Source organism: Mirounga leonina, unplaced genomic scaffold (genome assembly GCF_011800145.1).
Source record: "Mirounga leonina isolate KUSES-001 unplaced genomic scaffold, KU_Mleo_1.0 Mir_101609, whole genome shotgun sequence".
In the NCBI taxonomy this organism is placed as follows: domain Eukaryota; kingdom Metazoa; phylum Chordata; class Mammalia; order Carnivora; family Phocidae; genus Mirounga; species Mirounga leonina.
The window spans coordinates 12,756,672-12,765,634 of record NW_023270164.1 but is presented as its reverse complement, the minus strand read 5'-3'; positions in this window follow the sequence as shown (position 1 = coordinate 12,765,634).

Sequence of the window (8,963 nt, the reverse complement as noted above, 5' to 3'; positions counted from 1 at the left end):
TATGCTGTTGATTTCTTTTTTAAAAAAAGATTTATCTATTCATTCAAGAGAGACAGAGAGCACAAGCAGGGCAAGGGGCAGAGGGAGAGGGAGAAGGAGAGAAGCAGACTCCCTGCTGAGGGCAGAGCCAGACACTGGCCTCGATGCCACAACCCATGAGATCACAACCTGAGCTGAAATCAAGAGTCAGACGCTCAACTGACTGAGCAGCCCGGGCGCCTCTATGCTGTTGTCTTCATGCATTTTACTTCTACATACGCTATAAATGCCACAAAATGTTGTTTTTTATTAGATCGTCAATTATCTTTTATTTATTTATTTATTGAAGATTTTATTTATTTATTTGACAGAGAGAGAGAACACGAGAGAGGGAACACAAGCAGGGGGAGTGGGAGAGGGAGAAGCAGGCTTCCCGCTGAGCAGGGAGCCCGATGTGGGGCTCGATCCCAGGACCCTGGGATGGTGACCTGAGCTGAAGGCAGACGCTTAACGACTGAGCCACCCAGGCGCCCCTAGATCATCAATTATCTTTTAAAGAGATGTAAATAATAAGAAAAATATCTTATATATTTATCTATGTAGTTATCATGCCCAGTGCTCTTCATTTCATTGTGTAGATCCAGATTTCTACCAGGTATCATTTTCCTTCTGCCTGAAGGATGTTCTTTTACATTTCTTGTTTTGCTGTTCTAATGATGTTGAATTCTTTCAGCTTTTTCATGGCTAAAAATATCTTTATTTTTCCCATGTTTTTGCAAGACATTCTTGCTAGGTGTGGAATTCTAGGTTAACAAATTTTTTTAAAGATTTTATTTATTTATTTGAGAGAGAGAGAGCACGAGAAGGGGGGAGGGTCAGAGGGAGAAGCAGACTCCCTGCTGAGCGGGGAGCCTGATGCAGGACGGGACTCCAGGATCATGACCTGAGCGGAAGGCAGTCGCTTAACCAACTGAGCCACCCAGGCGCCCAACAATTTTTTTTTTTTAATTTTAAGTAGACTCCACACCCAACATGGGGCTTGAACTCGCTACCCTGAGATCAAGAATCACATGCTCCCCCGACTGAGCCAGCCAGCTACCCCAACAATTTCTTTTTCAGTATTTTAAAATATCATCCCATGGTCTTCTGGCCTCCCTGGTTTCTGGTGACATCTCTTTAAATGTCTTGCAAAAACATGGGAAAAATAAAGATATTTTTAGCCATGACAAGGCTGAAAGAATTCAACATCATTAGAACAGCAAAACAAGAAATGTAAAAGAACATCCTTCAGGCAGAAGGAAAATGATACCTGGTAGAAATCTGGATCTACACAATGAAATGAAGAGCACTGGGCATGATAACTACATAGATAAATATATAAGATATTTTTCTTATTATTTACATCTCTTTAAAAGATAATTGACAATCTAGGGGTGCCTGGGTGGCTCAGTCGTTAAGCATCTGCCTTCAGCTCAGGTCATGATCCCAAGGTCCTGGGATTGAGCCCCACATAGGGCTCAACAGTAAATCTTATTGAAGATCACTTGTATGTCCTGCTTTTAAGATTCTCTTCCTTGATGCTTTCAAAATCCTTTTTCTTTGTGTTTTGAAAGTTTGCTTATGATGTGTCTGGGTATGGATCTCTTTAAATTTATCCTACTTGAAGTTCTTTAGTTTCTTGGATGTATAGATTGTTTTTCATCAATTTGGAAAGTTTTTGGCCATTATTTCTTCTTCCCCTTTCTCTCTTCTCTTCTGGGACTCCCATTATGCATTCATAGGTACATTTGATGGTGTCCTGCAGGCCTGTGAGGCACTATTAATTTTTCTTCATTCTTTTCTTTCTGTGTCTCAGACTGTATAGTCTCAGTTGATCGATGTCAAGTTCAATTATTCTTTCTTCTGCCAGCTCAAATCTTCCGTTGAGCCATTCTAATGAATTTCCATTTCAGTTATTTCATATTTTCTTTTTCATGTGTATTATTTTAATATTCAGTTATTTTAACTCCTGAATTTCTGTCTCATTTTATTTATTTATTTATTTATTTATTTATTTATTTATTTATTTGATTTTATTTATTTGACAGAGACACAGCAAGAAAGGGAACACAAGCAGGGGGAGTAGGAAAGGGAGAAGCAGGCTTCCCGCCAAGCAGGGAGCCCGATGCGGGGCTCGATCCCAGGACCCCAGGATCATGACCTGAGCCGAAGGCAGACGCTTAACGACTGAGCCACCCAGGCGCCCCTGTCTCATTTTATTTTTTAAGATTTTGTTTCTTTATTTGACACACAGAGAGAGAGAGAGAGAGAGAGAGCAACAGAGGAAGAGGGAGAAGCAGACTCTCCATTGAGCAGGGAGCCCAATGTGGGGCTCGATCCTAGGACCCTGGGATCATGACCTGAGCCAAAGACAGACCCTTAACTGACTGAGCCACCCAGGAGCCCCTCATTCTTTTTTATAATGTCTATCTCTTTACCAGTATTCTCTATTTGGTAAGACACTGTATTAAACTTCCCTTTAGTTCTTTAGACATGGTTTCCTTTAGTTCCTTGAGCATATTTATACTAGTGATTAAAAATCTTTGTCTAGTACAATCCAATATCTGGGCTTCCTCAGGGACACTTTCTATTTACTGCTTTTTTCCCCCCATGTGTGGTCCATACTTTCTAGTTTCTTTGCAATTTTTAAATCTGGACATTTAAAATAATGTGGCACTCTGGAATTCCGATTCTTTCCTCCTTAGGCTTTGTTGTGGCTGCCATTTGTTGGTTTTGTTTCTGCTGTTCATTTAGTGACTTTTATGAAGGACTTCTGTAAAGCCTCTATTCTTTGTTGTATGTGGTCATCAAAGTCTCTGCTTCATTAGCTTAGTGGTCAGTTAATGGTTAGACAGAGAGTTCCTTAAATGCCTTGAGCCAATCAGTCTTCAACCTTTTCCTAGGGTTTGTGTGTGTGTGTGTGTGTGTGTGTGTGTGTTGGAACATGCCTTGAACACTCCAGCAGGTAGTTTACAACTCTACCTTGCACAGAGCATAAAGGTCACCTAGAGTTGAGAGCTTAGGGCCTTCTCTGTTCTTGTCTGGACATGCACACAGCTCTGTGCATCCACATGCATGTGGCCTTCCAGATTCCCAAGAATATGTCGGGGCTTTTCAAGGCCCCCTGTGGACATCTCATTACCCAGCTTTTCCTTTCATGTTTTTTGATCAACTATGTTTTTGTTCCAACTGTTATCACCACCTCAAGCATCTATGATGTTAAACAATTGCCACCAATTGTTTTTGAAAAGGCTATTTGAACTGAGAAAGTTCTGAGTCAGATCAAATACAGACAAGCCCTGTAAGTGGGAATTTCCAGGGAACTGCCATAAAAGTAAAAAATGACAATTCTCTGGGCCTCACACCCATTGGAATGGCTACTATTTAAGAAAAAATAACAAGTGTTTGTGCAGATGTGGAGAAATTAGAACAATTGAGCACTATTGGTAGGAATATTAAGTGGTATGCTGCTATGGAAAACAGTATGGTAGCTCCCCAAGTAACGAAAAACAGAATTACTATATGATCCAGCTATCCCACTTCTGGATATATATCCAAAAGAATCTGAAAGCATGGTATTGAAGAGATTTTGCACAGCCATGTTTATAGCGCTGTTATTCATGTAAGCCAAAAGATGGAAGCAATCCAAGTGTCCACTGATCAATGAATTGATAAGCAAAATGTGGCACACACACACACATACACACACTGAAATATTATTTAGCCTTAAAAAGGAAGGAAGCTGGGGCGCCTGGGTGGCTCAGTCGTTAAGTGTCTGCCCTCAGCTCAGGTCATGATCCCAAGGTCCTGGGATCGAGCCCCCATTGGGCTCCCTGCTCCGCGGGAAGCCTGCTTCTCCCTCTCCCACTCCCCCTGCTTGTGTTCCCTCTTTTGCTATCAAATAAATAAATAAAATCTTAAAAAAAAAAAAAAGATTTTTCAAAAAAGGTATTTTCCACACCGCAGGGCAATTATTGTAAAAATTTTAAAGTAGAAGAGATTTGGGGCGCCTGGGTGGCTCAGTCGTTAAGCGTCTGCCTTCAGTTCGGGTCATGATCCCAGGGTTCTGGGATCGAGCCCCGCGTCGGGCTCCCTGCTGGGCGGGAAGCCTGCTTCTCCCTCTCCCACTCCCCCTGCTTGTGTTCCCTCTCTCGCTGTCTCTCTCTCTGTCAAATAAATAAATAAAATCTTAAAAAAAAAAAAAAAAGGAAGTAAGTTCTGGCAAATGGTACAGCATGGATGAACCTTGAAGACACGATGCTAACCGAAATAAGTCCATCACGAGAAGACAAATATTGTGTGATTCCACTTATATGAGAGTAGTTAAATTCATAGAAACATAAAGTCAAATGGTTTCCGGGGGCTGGGAGGAGGGGGGAATGGGGACTTGTCGTTTAATGGGTATAGAGTTTCAGTTCTGCAGAATGAGAAAGTTCTTCAGATCTGTTTCCTAACAACGAGAAAACCCTAAACACTACTGAAGTGTACACTTAAAAATGCTTAAGACGGTAAATTTACATTATGTGTATTTTACAGTTAAAAGTACATGAACACTTACTATGTGCCTGGCATCTGCGTATAGTGGGTGCTCCTCCTCTTTCCCTCTCAGCAACATTTGGCAGCTGGTATGTTGTCAGCTTCTTGAAGTGCTTTTTCACTTGACTTCCAGGAATCCCTTCTTGGTTCTGTTCCTGTCTCACGGGCTGCTCCTACTCAGTCTTTTGTGGGCTCCTCCTCATTCTCCTGATTTCTGTACCTTGGGAATGCCTCAGGGCTTAGGACTCTGACCTCATCTGCCCTTACTTCCTAGGAATTAACAGCGATATTCTGGCGGCTCCTAAATGTGTACCTCCAGCCTGTACCTCTGTCCTGATCTTCGGTCATCTCTAACCACCTCCACAACATCTCTACATGGTATCTCATAAGCGTTTCAGACTCCACAAAAACAAAAACAAACTCCTAATTTCCCTTCTCAAATCCGCTTCTCCAGCTGACTCCCAGGTGAATGAAAACCTTTTGAATCATTCTTAACTCCTATCTTTCTCACACCCTATATCCAGTCCATCAACATGTCCCTTCAGCTCTACCTTCAAAATAATTCCAGAATGCATCTTATCTCTTCCCCTGCCCAGTGTCCACGCCACCAAAAACTACTGTCTGATTTACTGCAATAGCCTCCTCTGCCCTCCTTGCTTCCCTTTTCCCTGCTCCCCCTTAGTCTTCACATAACAGCCAGTGCTCTTTTGAAAAGGCAAGTCGGGTCATGTCTCTGTCCTCTCCTCCAAACTCCCCAATGGCTCCTTATCTCACTCAGAACAGGAGTCAAAGCCTTTATTTTTTAAAAATATTTTATTTATTTATTTGACAGAGACACAGCGAGAGAGGGAACACAAGCAGGGGGAGTGGGAGAGGGAGAAGCAGGCTTCCTGCGGAGCAGGGAGCCTGATGTGGGGCTCGATCCCAGGACCCTGAGATCCTGACCTGAGCCAAAGGCAGACAGACGCTCAACGACTGAGCCACCCAGGCGCCCCTATTTTTTTTTTTTTTTAAGATTTTATTTATTTGACAGAGAGAGACACAGTGAGAGAGGGAACACAAGCAGGGGGAAGTGGGAGAGGGAGAAGCAGGCTTCCCACTGAGCAGGGAGCCCGATGCGGGGCTCGATCCCAGGACCCCAGGATCATGACCTGAGCCAAAGGCAGACGCTTAATGACTGAGCCACCCAGGCACCCCGAAGCCTTTATTTATTTATTTTTTTAATTTTGACCTACAAGGTCCTGCATGATCTGCTTCTGACCCGGTAACTCTGTGACCTCACCTCTCAAGCCGTATCCTTGCTGTTCCTTTTGCCTGCATTGGTCTTCCCCCAAATTTCCATATGACTCATTCCCTCTCTACCTTCAGGTCTCTGCTCGAAAGTCTCCTTATCACAAAAACCTATCTGACCATGCCAAATAAACTAGCAAGCCGACCTCTACTCCAGCTCTTCCTATCTCCTAATCCTTTTTCCTTCTAGAGTGCAGTTACATATATGTTCATCAGCTTTCTCCTTAGAGGACAAGGATACTGTTCTTTTTTTTTTTTTTTTTTAAGATTTTATTTATTTTTTGACAGAGAGAGACACAGCGAGAGAGGGAACACAAGCAGGGAGAGTGGGAGAGGGAGAAGCAGGCTTCCCGCGGAGCAGGGAGCCCGATGCGGGGCTCGATCCCAGGACCCTGGGATCATGACCTGAGCCGAAGGCAGACGCTTAACGACTGAGCCACCCAGGCGCCCCAAGCTTCAAGATCCATGCTTTGAAAAAGATTTTGACTGAGATGTAAATACTTATAACTCATTCCCACAAATCTGGAATGCCTAAACATTCATCCAAGTTTGGATTTCTTCAACAGGTTACTCGGTCATTGAAATTTGGTCCGTTTGATCCTGAAACCCTTCCTCATAACAACTTTGTATGACAGGAATGTGCATCATTCTTCATTCTCTGGTGACTGTCTTATTAACATTCAGCATTAAGTAAACAAACAGACCACTGGTTTGAAAAGCAAACTGAAGAGGATTTAAACACTTAGGAACCCATCTTCATTCAAATAAGATGTAAAGCCCTATTTGCTCCAGTATAAAGGTGAGGTAAAACATTCATTGTGGAGGTGAGGATGGGTTGTTACCTCTATAACCAGAAGTTTTAACAGCTTTGATTAATAATTCTGTGGTCTGGGATCTCTGGTGGAGGTCTTTGAGAATCTTTCAAGGTGTCTGGAGGTCAGAAGTATTTTCATGATACTAAGACATTATTTTTCACACTCATTCTCTCACAAATGCATAGTAGAGTTTTCCAGAGGACATCAAATATGTGGTATCACAAGCGATTGAACTCAGGAGCATATATGAGAATCTAGCTGTTTTCTATTAAACCAAACATTAAAGAGATTTGCAGAAATATAAAACAATGCCACTCTTCTCACTAAATTTTTTTTTTGTTTTAGAAAAATGCTATTTATGTTAACATGTGATTTTTTTTTTTAAAGATTTTTATTTATTTATTTGACAGAGAGAGAGATAGCGAGAGCAGGAACACAAGCAGGGGGAGTGGGAGAGGGAGAAGCAGGCTTCCTGCCGAGCAGGGAGCCCGATGTGGGACTCGATCCCAGGACGCTGGGATCATGACCTGAGCCGAAGGCAGACGCTTAACAACTGAGCCACCCAGGCGCCCTTAACATGTGATTTTTAAAAAGGATGACAATTTGGGGCGCCTGGGTGGCTCAGTCGGTTAAGCCTCTGCCTTCAGCTCAGGTCATGATTCTGGGGTCCTGGGATCAAGGCCAGCAGTGTCAGGCTCCCTGCTCAATGGGGAGTCTGCTTCTCCCTCTCCCTCTGCCTGCCACTCCACCTGCTTGTGCTGTCAAATAAATAAATAAAATCTTAAAAAATAAAAGGATGACAGTTCTTTTGGAATGTAGCTTTTGGGGGAGCTCCAAGCCCATTTTCCTCCCTCCATCCTGTTAGGCTGCTGGTTTTCATTGGTATGATGGAGCTGGGTAGAGGGGGACAGGAATGAGGTCATTAAAATGCCACAAAGCTCATTCTTACCAAGATTCAGGCACTTTTCCTGAATAAATGCTCCTCAGATTGTTTCAAGCGTTTGGCTAATGTCTACAACTCCCAGAAAGTTAATTTGGACCTTTTTTTTGCTATTGTTGTTGGCCAGTGTTTTCATTACTTTTACGGAGGAATGGATTTGGGGGTTCCTTACTCTATCATTCAGAAAGTGCTATCCTCTTTTAAACATGTTGCCCTACTGTCTTCTTGTTTGCATTGTTGCTAATGAGAAATCTGATGTCATTCTTCTCTTTTTCTCCCTTATGTAACACGTCTTATTTCTCTGGCTGCTTTTAGGATTTTCTCGGTTATCATTGGTTTGGAGTAATTTCATTACAATGTGCCTTTGTGTAGTATTTTCCATGTTTCTTGTAGTGGAGTTCATTGAACTTCTTGGATCTGTGGGTTTAGGTTTTTCATTAATTTTGGAAAGTTTTAGGACATTATTTCTTCACATATTTTTTGTCCCCCCACCTCACCTTTGGGGATTCTATTTCCCTGCATATAAGGCCATTTGAAATTGTCCCATAGCTCATTTATGTCCTCTTTATTTATTTATTTTGGATTCTTTATTTTTTTTAAAGCTTTTATTTATTTCTTTGAGAGAGAGCACGAGCAGGGGGAGCGGCAGGCAGAGGGAGAGGGAGAAGCAGGTTCCCCACTGAGCAGGACCCCAGGATCATGACTCGAGCCAAAGGCAGACATGTAACCAACTGAGCCACCCAGGCACCCCTGGATTCTTTCTTTTTCTTTTTCATTTTGTTAGTTTCTATTGCTATGACTTCAAGTCACCAATGGTTTTCTTCTGTGATGTCTAGTCATTAATCCTATTCAGTGTATTTTTCTGTAATTCACATACCACATAATTAATTTAAAGTGTACAATTCTTTCACTATACTGTTGTGCAACCATTACCATAATCAGTTTTAGAACATTTTCATCACCCCAAAAAGAAACCCCATACCCCTTAGCAATCACTGCCCTTTTCATCCCAATCAATGCCCCACCCCCACCCCCATGACCCCTTCTCTGCTTCCATCAGCCCTAGGCAACCACTGATCTACTTTCTGCCTGTGGACTTGCCTATTCTGGATATTTCGTAAATGGAATCATACAATATATGGTCCTTTGTTCACTGGCTTCTTTCACTTAGCAAACTATTTTCAAGGTTCTTCCATGTTGCGGTATGTACCTCCTGCTTCTTTTTAGGCCTGGTCATGTCTGTTTGGAAAACAGACATTGTAAATTTTACTTTTTTAGGTGTTGGATTATTATTTTTTTTAAAGATTTCACTTATTTGAGTGAGAGAGAGCAGAGAGCACAAGCAAGGAGGGGGGATGGGCAGA